This window comes from Rissa tridactyla, chromosome 1, assembly GCF_028500815.1.
Source record: "Rissa tridactyla isolate bRisTri1 chromosome 1, bRisTri1.patW.cur.20221130, whole genome shotgun sequence".
Taxonomy (NCBI): Eukaryota; Metazoa; Chordata; class Aves; order Charadriiformes; family Laridae; genus Rissa; species Rissa tridactyla.
Genome location: NC_071466.1, coordinates 86,048,028 through 86,061,429, shown reverse-complemented (window position 1 = coordinate 86,061,429; position 13,402 = coordinate 86,048,028).

Genomic DNA, 13,402 nt, shown 5'->3' with positions numbered 1-13,402 from the left:
GCAGCTTGGTGGAAAGAGACCTGGGAGTCCTGGTGGGCAACAGGATGGCCATGGGCGAGCAATGTGCCCTTGTGGCCAAGAAGGCCGGTGGCATCCTGGGGTGCATCAAGAAGAGTGTGGCCAGCAGGTCGAGGGAGGTCATCCTCCCCCTCTACTCTGCCCTGGTGAGGCCACATCTGGAGTACTGTGTCCAGTTCTGGGCTCCCAGGTTCAAGAAGGACAGGGAAGTGCAGGAGAGGGTACAGCAAAGGGCTACCAAGGTGATGAGGGGATTGGAACGCCTCTCTTATGAAGAAAGGCTGAGGGATTTGGGTCTCTTCAGTCTGGAAAAAAGACGACTGAGGGGGGACCTTATCGACATTTATAAATAGTTAAAGGGTGGGTGTCAGGAGGATGGGGCCAGGCTCTTCTCAGTGGTGCCCAGCAACAGGACAAGAGGTAATGGGCACAAAGTTGACCATAGGAAGTTCCACCTAAACATGAGCAGAAACTTCTTTACCCTGAGGGTGACAGAGCACTGGCACAGGCTGCCCAGAGAGGTGATGGAGTCTCCCTCTCTGGAGACATTCCAAACCCGCCTGGACGCGTTCCTGTGGGACCTGCTGTGGGTGACCCTGCTCTGGCAGGGGGGTTGGACTGGATGATCTCCAGAGGTCCCTTCCAACCCCTACCATTCTGTGATTCTGTGATTCTGTGCCAACAGCTACGTTCAGATGAGAATCCGATCCTGGGCTTACAGAAGAAGTCAGCATAACAATTATGCACATTAAGATAATGTAATGAAAAAGATTTAAATGCTTAGCAGGAGTGAAATCAGCATGAATCCCTCTTTTCAGTGAAGAGGGTTCAGGCAAAGCTAGGTAAGGCACAGCTCTAGCTCACTGCAGTGCCCACGCTGGAGGTAATGGCAGGGGCTGGGATGCTTTCAGAAGTGTCGTGATGTCTTGACTCTGAAAAAGAGAGTATGTTAACCCTGTTTTTTTCACTGAAAGTAATGCTGGCCTGTCACTTTGCAAACTTCAGCCTTCCTCTTGTATTTCCCCATCACCTTTTTTTCAGTTGTCTCCCTGCCCACTTCCCCAGGCACAGCAACTTGCCTTTTCTCAAAAAACATTTTGCCTTGCTTGAGAAGACTCCACTTGTCCTTCTCCACAGTTTTTTTTTTAAGCTTTATTTTCACATGGTAGCTAGAAGAAATCTGCTAAAGAGTCAGTGTTGCTGGAAAGAGCCAAAAGGACTGCTTTACACGGAATGTCTGTCGCCTGTGTGATTGTACACCCAGCTGGTCCCCCGATCTCCCCTCCCAGTCACCGACCAGGGGCTCACCAACTTTGATGTTTGCGATCCATACCTGCGTGTACGCATACACTGTACATAAAGCATCAAGGCCCTGCTACAGAAAGCAAAGAGAAGACAACACATTAAATTAATAAGGGTACATTATAGGGTTTTAAAACATTAGTGAGTGCTGGTTCAGCTCCTGCTCTTTGCAGTAAAAGAAGGCTTGCTGTGTGAGCAGCAGAGCAGCACAGGTTTGTGCAGGTGAACATAGGCTTTTATAGAGTTGCCTTTGTGCTCTGAAAAAAGACTTAGGTGCCTTGGTAGGGTTCGAGAGACTTTTTAAGACTGATCTGCCACTACAGCCTTGGACTCGGAGGGGCTTGTTAACAGGCTACGTTAAATGAGATTAGATTGAACAAATAGGAGGCGTTTCTTTTCCGCAGAGAACAATTTATCTCCAATGTCGGAAAGGTTTCAGCTCAAATTTAACAACTGCTGACACACAAAAACTCAGCTGTAACAACGTTTCAGTTGGTCCTTCCTGCATAAACTCATTTATGTTCCTGGAAAAGTTCTATGCGTCGGGCAGGCTTTGGAGAACGTCATTGCAATAAGTTATCCTGGTCTGGCAAGACAGCAGGGAGAGCACATTTTTCTGTCAGCAAACATTTGTTTGTTTTCCCCAACTCCATATGCTATATTTCCATTTTCAGTGCAAGAGAATGTATTTGTAGGTCCTCTTCCTTAATTTGAATTTGATAGTTCTTTCTAAGATCTGTTTGTGTGACTATACAGTGACTTCTTGTCAGGTCTGTTCCCTTCTTCCACAAAAGCTGCAGTCCCAAGTTTACTGGAGTCTCTCTTGGAGTTTTAACAGACTCAGGAACAGTTACTACTAATAAATTCAAACTGATAATAAAGAAAATAATAATCTGCCTAAATCAAAAGCCAATATTCTCTGCTCCAGCAGGACTAGCAGGCAATTGAGGTTACACAATACTTTGCAGGACTGTGCCTTACATTAAAAGGGTGTGGGGAAAGCATAAGGATCAGTTCTAAATCGTATTAATTAAACTGAATTGACTAAGTGGCTTGAAGGACCCTTAGCCACATTAGACCAGCTCTGAATGGGAGTGCAGCTAATCCTCCTAATATAAATATAATACAGGAAAAGAAGCTTCATTCACTCCATTGCCTGGTAAGTGCCTTTAAACCTGTGACAGAAAACTTAATAAAACCCAATAATCTGAGGAGCTACGAGGTAGAGATCTGAAGTATTTTCTCAATTAATATCTTAATAAACCCCTAAGTCTGCAGGAAACATCGCAAAAATGTGTTTTCCCAGTAGAGAGTCTGCAGGATGTCCCATGCGTATGGAAACACGTGTGACTTGTTAAATCAATGTTAACATCAGACACTGTGCAGCAGAAACAAAGAAAAGCACAGAAAAGTGGGGAGAGGCAGTAGTTCTGCTCTGGAACATTTCTACTACCTGCAAGTAATGTAAGGCAGCATAAGGCAATTTTTTCTACGTATTGCATGATGAAGCTGTTCAAGAATTGCTGATGCATGCTACCATACAGAGGTACAAGACTTTGCTAAGGTTAATTAATAGCCAATTTAGTATCATTTTAGAAGATGCGATCTGGCATTAATATCAGATGCCTCATTTAAATTTTAAAGCTATTCAGATAATTTCTCATACACCAGGATTTTTGAAAATATCAGTGGGCATTCATGGAATCATAGAATCCTAGAATCTTCATGGTTGGAAAGGACCTTTGAGATCATCGAGTCCAACCATACACACACAAAAAAACCCCAAACCCCTACAATCTCTCCCACTAGAGCATGCCCTGAAGTGCCACATCTAGACATTTCTTAAATACCTCTAGGGATGGTGACTCAGCCACCTCCCTGGGCAGGCTGTTCCAGGGCCTGACCACTCTTTCAGGAAAGTAATTCTCCCTAATGTCTAATCTAAACCTCCCCTGCCGCAGCTTCAGACCATTTCCTCTGGTCCTGTCATTATTCACCTGGGAGAAGAGGCCAACACCCACCTCTCTCCAACCTCCTTTCAGGTAGTTGTAGAGGGCAATGAGGTCTCCCCTCAGCCTCCTCTTCTCCAAGCTAAACATGGCCAGCTCCCTCAGCCTCTCCTCATGTGACCTGGTCTCCAGACCCCTCACCAGCCTGGTAGCTCTCCTCTGGACACGCTCCAGCACTTCAATGTCCCTCTTGTCCAGAGGGGCCCAGAACTGAACACAGTACTCGAGGTGAGGCCTCACCAGTGCCGAGTACTCAGATCTGTTTAAAAATCCCAGTCTTAAAAGCTATGCAAAGATACTTAGCTATTTCTTTATTCTTTCATGTGCACAATACATGAGATTGCTGATGTGCCAGCACAATTCGTACCAGCCCTGTCTGCCTGAGCAGAGAGAAACCAGACTGCAGACGTGTAGAATTTGCAATCTCCAGGCACTTCAACATGTGCAGTGCTATGAGAAATCTTGCAACACTTTTCTCCACACTACAGGTTTTCCAAGGAGCGCTAGGGACTTTCCAATATGTGCAAAAAATGCTACATTAAGACCAAAGCAACAAATTGAATGGAAGTATATTGGACTCCATACCTTTTAATAGCAAATTCACAGTGAAAGGTCTGAGTTTTGATACCCATACTGTCTGAAAATACCTACTCAAATGCAGTATTCTGCTTATTTTGTGGTGTTTATTATTATAATACACTGATCACTTGCACAAAAATGCAATATAAGAAGCAGTTTTGTATACTAATATATAACAGGACTGTAACCAACAGGATGGAAAAAGAAATTCAAGCTTTAAATGGTGGATAGCCCAAATGTGTAAAGAGAACTCCTTCAATAAACAGCCCTTTGTCAGTTACCTATACTGTTTAAGCTTTAAATAATATTATTAATAGTAAGTCAAACATGGAACAAAGTGTGAGCAGCAATATAAATCTGAATCAAACAATGTCAAGCAGAAGAAACTGAAGTATGACAGGTTCAAACAAACAGCATCTGTTAGTATGACAGTCTGCCTCCTGCAGCACTCTTACGCGCCTGATGTCTGTGTCCAGCTCGCAATGTTGTTTGTAATGAGGATGGAAAAGATGTAAAAGGCTTGGTGGGATGGATTGATGACCTCAAATACAGTAATGCTCAATAAGACCACCGTCTTTTTCAAGCTGCAATTGGTGCTTGGAGGGTCAAAACTGTTGTCTAACAGACGTTCAAAGTGGTATGGATGTTAAAGCAACTCAGAGTTTCTTTCCAGTGAGCCAGTCACAAAGACTGCTGATGCCAACGTAGCACAGGAGAGCTTCCATAACATGCCTTTGTGTTTTTCCTTTAATTAATCAACCTAATGCAGCTGAGTTTTACAGCCAATAATTGTTAGGCACATTCAATTATTCTAGCACAATTGCACTGAGCCTTTTGTTTTTACAGGCGACACCGACTGCAGCTTTTCATTGCTCGCTCTGTCTGTGGCCTCCTCTGTCCCCTGCTCCATCTGCAGCCCCCTCGCACTGCATCTGCATCTCCATTGCTGCTGCCCGTCAGTGGCGGCAGAAATGGGAGTGCTAGAAATTTAAAAAACCTCTGCCAAGTCTTTGCACATCTGTTGTCAGTCCAGTGTTGCAAACTGGATCTAGGATGAGGATTCTCAGCAGGAAAAAGAGAATTTCTGGGGATTTTTTTCGCGACACTGCCTCTGACATTGCCTATTTGGTCGCTGGAAGATAACCCTTTCTGATACTTGAAAATTGACACAAAAGAAGTGAATAAAAATGCTTATGAAACCTTTGCTTTTTTTTCTAACTGAAAAGCAACAAAAGCCTTCTTATTTTGTCTATCATGCTTTATTAGCTGTAAGCTTTGTGTAATTCAATATTTACTTTTTGATAGAGTGTTCAGTTTGAGTCCATATTTCTGTGGAGGCCATTTGTGAGCATTTTTAAAATCATGGTGTATAAGATTAGAAAACATATAAAAGGCAAAAAAACCCCCCAACCCAAATGAGAGCACATGCTTTCACATTTTGACTTTTTTCCTCTCTATTTCCTTCTAAATGCTATTTCAAGGGAGCTGAGACATTAACATTTATGCAAATTTTCATTTGATAAGGAAATTACTTTTCAGTGGTTTTCATACCAGATTACACAGCCTCTGGAAAAGAGAAAGCAAAGCATGTTCCAAGTAAAATAAACTGCATTGCCTCTGTACACAGCAATTCAAGACATTTGCAACCCACACAGGTGGCTGAATGCATGCATACATTACTTTACAAAGCAATAAGTAATATTCATAGGAGATACTAAATTTACACACAGTTTATGAAATATGTACAGTCTTGTAGTTCATAGCTAAGCTTTTGCACACATGCACTTGGAAACTGGTAGGAAGAGGGTTCAGCTGTCTTCAGAGTGCCAGTGCTGCCGGTTGAGCCGGTCTATGATATAACTGCTTCTCTCTGTCATAATTTTTATAAATCACAAATACTGTGTGGTCTCTTTAAGATATTTTTAAACGACATGTTACGGTAACGGATCGTCATGCTTCCTGAATCAACTCCTGGATCACTCTAGACTGTCAGCAACTGGTCTTGAATGCACATTCATAACGATTAGAAGCGCACAATGATTTCTCCTCCAGGAGCAACCAACTGAAACGGAAATGCCCTTCTGGAGTTTAGTGCTCCCCTATCTTTCACAGGGCTCTGCTTTTTGGAAATGAGCTGGGTTCTGCTTGGACATTTCTAACTGCTGAGTGAGGGAAGTGTTTCACAGTCGTAAAATTAGAGTTTTTCTCAACCGAGACTCTGTCGCTCAGATAGTACAGCACAGCTTACCTCTTCCCTGCAATGCAACACAACACTTACTTTCCCAAAGAACACCACATTTCCTTATGTTGTCCCTACAGGTTGCCCCTGTCATGGCGGATATATTAGTGTGTATCAGACCAAGGGCTGTGACTAGCCATTGCTCCTGCCCTTCACTTTCAACCTCTGGCATAGATAGCAAAAGTTTAAGCACTGTAGGCATGAGTTTGGCCTGAAAATTTTCTGGATTTGCTATTGTCGTCTCCTGAATGAGTCTATGGCAATGAGACATTTTTCTTCTGATTTTTCCTCCTATTCAGTCTGCTACACGAGTAGCCACATGGCACAGGGGAGACAGTCCATGGCTCTGTTAGACTTGTGGTATCACAAGGCTTGAGCAAGGTATCTAGAATCATCCCAAAGTGTGACTGTGGCCATTAGGAGTGTATTCACAGCAAGTTCCCTCTCTCAGGGAAGTTAGACAGCCCCAGAGGGCCATCCAAATGAGCAAAGGCCTGAGCCACCGTTTGAAGATGTCTTCTATGTGCCTCAGTAAGGTGACTTATGAGGAGTAAAACCCCCTTTACCCTTGTTAAATCATCTTAACATCCTGCCTCACGTGGCATCAGGTGGTGGTGACAGTGCTGCAGGCAGCAGTTAGTAAGAATAGAAGAATGGGATATCACATGCGCCCTTCTGCTGGCCAACAAGGAGGCAGGGCAGGCCAGTGAGGGGCCCTGGGCTGAGACTCAGGAGAGGTGTGGTGTGACTTGGCTGGACAGACATCAGCCATTTAGAAGTTAGGCATCTATCTACGCTGGTCATTTAGAGTTGGTCTGGGTGGTGAGAGATGGAGCGCTATGTCTGATGCAAAGGGAGGTGTCCAAAACTGGAGGTATGTTGTGCACTAGATGTGCCAATCCATCTCCATGGATGGCAGCTTGATCAGGTTGGGTCCCTGATTTTACAGAGCAACAGATAGAATAAAGGCACCCCACCCCTGAGGACTATGCTCAACTTTGTTGCTGACCTCCAGGGCCAGTAGGCCATCCATTTCTACCTGCTTTGGTTTGGATTTAGGCCAGTCATAAAACACAGATAGAAACATGTTTTTTTTTCAAAATTCCTTGAACCCTTTGGACAAGAAGACTTGTTCAGTGGGCAGGTGTTATAATCATCTTTCTCTGCCCCACAGTGCAGAGACTGGTGTCAAGTCCATCACCCACTAAAAAGCAGCTGCGGGGAGACGGTGGTGTGAGCAACAGTAATACTCTGTCTTGACTCTGGAGCTGGAAGTGCTGACACAAAGCCAAGGTCCATCCACTCCAAAGCAACATGCTGGATGGACCTAAGGGACTGACTTGCCTTGAAAACACAGAGCAGCACTTACAAAGAGATGTTCAGCGTAAAGCAGGCATTTTACCATTAAGTGTAATTGATTTACGTTAAGATAGATTAAATCCTTTATTTCAAAAGAATTCTATGATCAATTCTCTTTAATTCATATCCACTTATGGTAAAATAGTCAAGCTAATCACAGAAATAATTTGAAGTAGCTATTTCCATAAACAAGCAATTAGGCATTTTTAAAATGAGTTGTGGATGTGATTTTAATATAAAATTAGATATCGTCTTCATTGATAATCTTAGCATTAAGTAGAGTGCTATTCAGTGTCTATTCTTAAAAGATTTTGCAATTGCAGTGATAGCTTATTATGAAGTGCAAGGCAGACACACAAACACTCATCCAGCCGGCCAGCAGTGATGGACTTTCCAAGGGGGCAATCTGACCAAAGGGACTCTTTCATCCCTTTTGTGGCATGACCTACACATTCACCCTACCTGCGTGAGGACCCATGGATCAAGTGTGAATCCACATCCAGCTCCACCAGTTTGAAACTGCCGAGCCTTTCAAGGTGGCCTGTGCAATTAAACTTCAGGCTTCCTAGGCAAACTATTACAGAGAAGAAATAAGTTTCAGGAAATCTGTAACCTGGACCCAAGTTAACAACACTTGGGGTGCCTGCAGCGTGATTTGGAGATGTGTAGTGCCTCCCCTTCCAGGGGTCCGGCGGGATGCTGTGCCCACCTCCTGCATATGCCAGCTCTCCTCCCGCCCAGCTGCTTACAGCCCCAGCTGTGGGCAGGACAGCAGGGGTAAAACCCTGCCAGCTCTTCTGGGAAGAGAGAGGGGTTAGGGACAAGGTGGTCTTCCCAGAAGAGATGTGTGGGTACACAGCTGGTGCTGGGTTGTTGGCTTTTGGGGGAGCAGCCTGGCTGTGGTGTGTGCACGTGAGCTTCGTAGCCCACGCGTGAGAAATGCCCTGTGCAAGGGAGGGCTCCAGCAGGAGCAGCTCATCAGGCTCACCATCCTTTTCGGAGACCCTGCTGCAGACTGGCTGAACTCTCTTGTGAGGGGTGTCTGTAGCTACCCAAGCTAAAATACATTTTACAGTCCAGCAGCAGTGTTTCTGTTCCTAAATAAATATCATTTTGCAGAAGACCCAAATCAGCTCTCTCTTTACATCCATGTTTTTCAGGCTTAAAAGATAGTAGCGTGTATAAAGATGGTGTCATAAAAACAACAAAAAAATTAAAATGGAGTAAGGATAGTACAAATAGTTCAGTAAAGATGCAGAAAACTTTCAGTTTTGAATAATGCCATCTAGCTATTTCCTTGTCTCCTTGAACTGTTGCCTTCTTCCTCTTGGAAAGGGCAATATAAGAAATCTCTAATGATTTATTGTGAATGATACAGGCCCATCACCTGCCGTGTTTTGCCAGGATGGAGAGGATAAGCTGCTCGGTTATCATCATGGTGCCGAGCACTAACAATGAGCCATGCAGTTAACATTCAGGGGAATTGCTTACTGCTCAGATAAGCAGCACTGAACTTCTTGCCTTTAAAGAAGGCTGAAAAACAGTGGTTTTTTTGTTTGGTTTTTTTTTTTTCCCAACTGAATACACACAGATGGCTTTCTGCTGTAAAAAAAATATTGTATTTTGTCAGAAAAATGAGCAAGAAGATGTATTATTTCTGCCAAACCATGCATAAAACTGTAATCTTTCTGGTTTTTAACTATAACATCCATTCCATATAAATCAAGCTAATTGGGAAAATCAGGATTACACATGTCAATAACAGACTTCCTGTTTTTTTGTTAGGTAAATAGAGGCTCTTAGAATTATTTTTTTGTGTGTTTAAAACAAAGAAAAATTCATTACCTCATATATTATTTGGTGGTTTTTTTTCAATAAAATAATTATTTGTGTTCAACAAATAGTTCCATAAATAAATATTTGTGTTCAATAATACAACCCTTCCTTTCAATCATGTGACACTTTTTCTTGCTTACAACTATTGCTGCCATGCAGCAGAATCACACACCTTTGTTTTTTTATATTTAAACATTTCCTAAAAGGCAGTATTTTGAAACACTGCAACACAAATGCCCCTTGTAGGCAGAGCTGAAGAACTCTGTATCCTTTACATGGTATCAATATTAGAAAGTTTCTATAGTTTTTGATTCTTTGCAGTGATTTTCCAAACTTATGAGAAATCATTTTAGAGCCAAACTGCATTGAATCATACTAAACTAAAGCAAGAACAGCTGAAAGCTGTGATTTACTCACCATCTTCCGCTACATTCAACGGGATCAAAGGGAATTCGGGAATCCCAGAAAATCCAAATTCCTAATGAAGAACAATATTTTGTCCCAGAAATAACTCAATATGTTCCCGTTAAATATTTGTATTTCACACCAATTCATCTAATAGCAGTTACACTTTTTTAATAACCTTCTGACCTGTAGCACTTCTGACCCAGGATGAAAGCATAGCTGCACTGTAGTAAATAGCAGTACTCCCCCGGTGTACAACATACAGCATCCTGACCCAGAGACCATTTTTCCCCCACCCACACCCTGCAGCTGGTTGAACACGATACAGCTGCCACGGGTTGGAAGGGACAGAGCAGACCGAACCCAAAGGGCTACCTAGTTCAAGGGGAATTTCACGCGTTTCCAGTTTTGGAGGTGTCCGTGTGGACCACAACCGGAAAATTCCTCAGCCTCCCAGGAGGCAGGCATTTCAGGGACGCTGTCTTTCGGAGCCCTGAAACACAGTGTTTCCCAAACAATGTGGTCTGAGACGCCACCGGTGCTGGTGGAAAGAGCTGAGCCGAGAACCGGGGCGCAGAGCCAGCCCAGGGTCACAGCCAGGGGCTCTCCCCATCAAGGACAGCAAAGCTTCCCAGGACCGGGCAGTACCCCAGCCTGTGGCTCTGGAGTCACCTGCCAGGGCAGGGGTTTTTTCTTGGGGACTTTGAAAATTTATCAAACACACGAAACGCTGCAGACAACGCTCCAGGTTGAAAGAATCAGCGCCGCGGCTGTGCCAGCTAACACCGAGATAGCTCTAGATAAGGGATTAGACTGCTGCAGCAGTGTAAAGTACATCGTGTTTTTGAAAACCAAGGTAATGAGACAAGGAGCGAGAAACAAAAAAACAATTACAGCTACAACTATTTCAATTACATGCTGGGTTGTTTCAGAAAACTTTCTTGAATCTTCCTTCCCTGACCTCAACTGCCACATTGAATTTTTTCATTATTTTAATACAAAGATGAAATAGAAACAATTCCAATCTCGGATTTGCTTTTTATATGGTATTTAAAAATGAGTGCAAGTTTGTGAAATACATTCCAAAATACTTTTTGCAAAGAACCTTCTTTCAATGGATTTTTTTTTTCACAGAACCACTTAATTTTCCTAAAGATATTAAATGGGAGGGCAGGGATCTGAATAAAATGAAGAACATTAATGAAAATTTGCATCTCATTTGAAAAGGCTTGGTCTAAGTTGCTAAAAATTAAAAGAAGTTGTAAGTATCTTAGATTCTTATGAAAGGATTGCAATTGGCATGGAACTCCCCCTAAATTTTTGCCTATCGTCTCCGAGAAAACAAGGACAAAAGGAATACCGAGCAAATTAAGCAATGGTGAGGCTGTGACACATATGGACACCTGCAGATGCATTTCTGGAAAACGCTTTCCAGACCAGAGCCAAAACCATCTCTTCTCTCCTCAGAGGAGTAGCTAGCTCTCTTAGTAAGAAAAGGGTAAAATCAATAGCACTTATTTAATTCCACAGTGCCGTATCTTCATAATTCTCCTGTGATCAAAACAGCATCTTTCGTCAGGGAGGCAAGGTCTGTATTCAGCTTTGCCCTGAGGGGGCTACAGCAACACTCTTTTCCCCATGTTTATGATTTTCTCACCTCATAGCTGTGCTTTCTCCTTTCCCTCAGAAACAAAAATTCAGAAACTATTGGAGCCTCTTGTAGAGCAACAGTAATCTGGTGTTCGTTACCGAACAGGAGGACACATCACGTAGCACAGATGGTTTGGCTGCTGTTGAAGTGTGCAATTCCTGCTTGCCTCTGATTAAGTTCTTACAAGACTGAAGGAAATCTTTAGTAGAAATATCTCAGGCCAGATCATTTTTTCTCATTTTGAAATGCCATGAACAGCTTGAAACTTGACTAAATTCTCTGAAATGGTCACAGACTGGGCTTCTGGTACTGTATGTGGCTTCGTGTTAAAGATCAGAGAAAGCAGCACCCTGATGAAAATTTTAGTAAATGAGGACCTCAGACAGCCCAGTAAATTAAAATTAACGCCATAGCTACACAGTCAGCTAAGCAAGGGAATTGACTCAGCTGTAAAATAACCCCATCACATTAATTTCCAGGCTGATTGGGGGGTGGGGGCACTCACGCCTGCAGGAGGAGGTGACACAGGTGGTGGTGCCCAGGGATGGCAGGGGGACAGGGCAGGACTGCCCTTAGCAGCACATCAGCACGGTGGTGTGGCCACATCCTGAGCTCATGTACCTGCGTGTTGAACCTCACCCAGAGGGCACCGCTCTCAAAGGCAAAACCAGTTAAGAGTTTCCAGAGCTCTGCCTTTGGCATCGCAGCCCTTTTGCAGGCCCTGGAGACAGCAGCTCCCACCAGCATCCCTGGGCAGCCGCAGATGCAGGGCAGAGTGTTTTTACACTGCACACATGACTTTTTCTACATTCATAGAGCAAGCCCAACACAAAATTTAACCAGCTTTCATTTTTGTTTCACCGTGGTAAGGAAAAGGATCATCATCAAAGAGGATGAGGGCCATTAAAAACTCGATATTCTGTTACAGTGATTTGTTTATGGCATCATTTTGCAGCAGCATTCTTTATCGGGTGAGTGGCTTCATTGCCTGTCCTATACCCCACGCAATTCAAGAGTTTGTTATCTGCTGAACACTGTGCTCCTGTTTCCAGAATACCTGATACCTGACACAAGAACTGCTCTGGATTGAACATTACGGAAGACCTGGTTCTCCAATCTGTTAGCCAGTTTTGACACTCTGTCTCCACAGGTTTCTGCGAAGACAGAAGGAAAAAAACTGTGGGTTGAAGATCAGACCTTGCATTGCTGGTAGCTTTTACTGAAAAACTAAGGTGTCTTACAAAGCACTACTGCATGAAAAATAGCTGTGCTTCATTTTCTGTTGTTGCCTGCCCTTAGCCAAACCCAACTAAAATTTTGTGGTACTCCTTAGGTGATGAAACATTCGCTATCTCACACCTTGAAGACAGGAAGAGCAAAACAGTAATGCTTGGAAAATGCCCTGCTGTCTCCTCCACAACATGGCAAAAGCTCACACATTTAAAACTGTAAACATATTCCAACTCACATTTATTCACGTTACTGCTTTCACATTGATGTGGTGCAAGATACTGCGCATTTCAGATGGGGCCACCGACATGCCCCAGTAAACTCTTGTTATCTTTTATACCATGAATTAATACTGTACTCAGAACATTAATAAATACTTGAAAAGTCTGTAAATGACCTACACTGTAGTCCTTTGTAAAATTGTTTACCTTATTTAAATGGATTTATTTTGGTGTCAAAATATATTATACCATGAACTGCTGGACACAACTGACAAATTTTGTGCAGCTGGTATGGTCTGTGTCACTGCTGTAAGTCTGTCTGAGTTCGGGATTGAGCAGAAAGTGATGAAGAACCTGCAGAGCCAAACAAGATTTGATCTTAAGATGCTCACTTTGCTCTCATTAAAAGCAGCAGGTCTTGAAGCAACGCAGCGCTTCCCAGGGAGCTCCTGTGGGCTGGTGCTCAATGATCTGCGGCTCCAGTGATGTCTCAGTCCAGGATGAAATGTTGGATGCTTCAACCTCAGCCCCAGGATGAAATGCTGGATGCTTC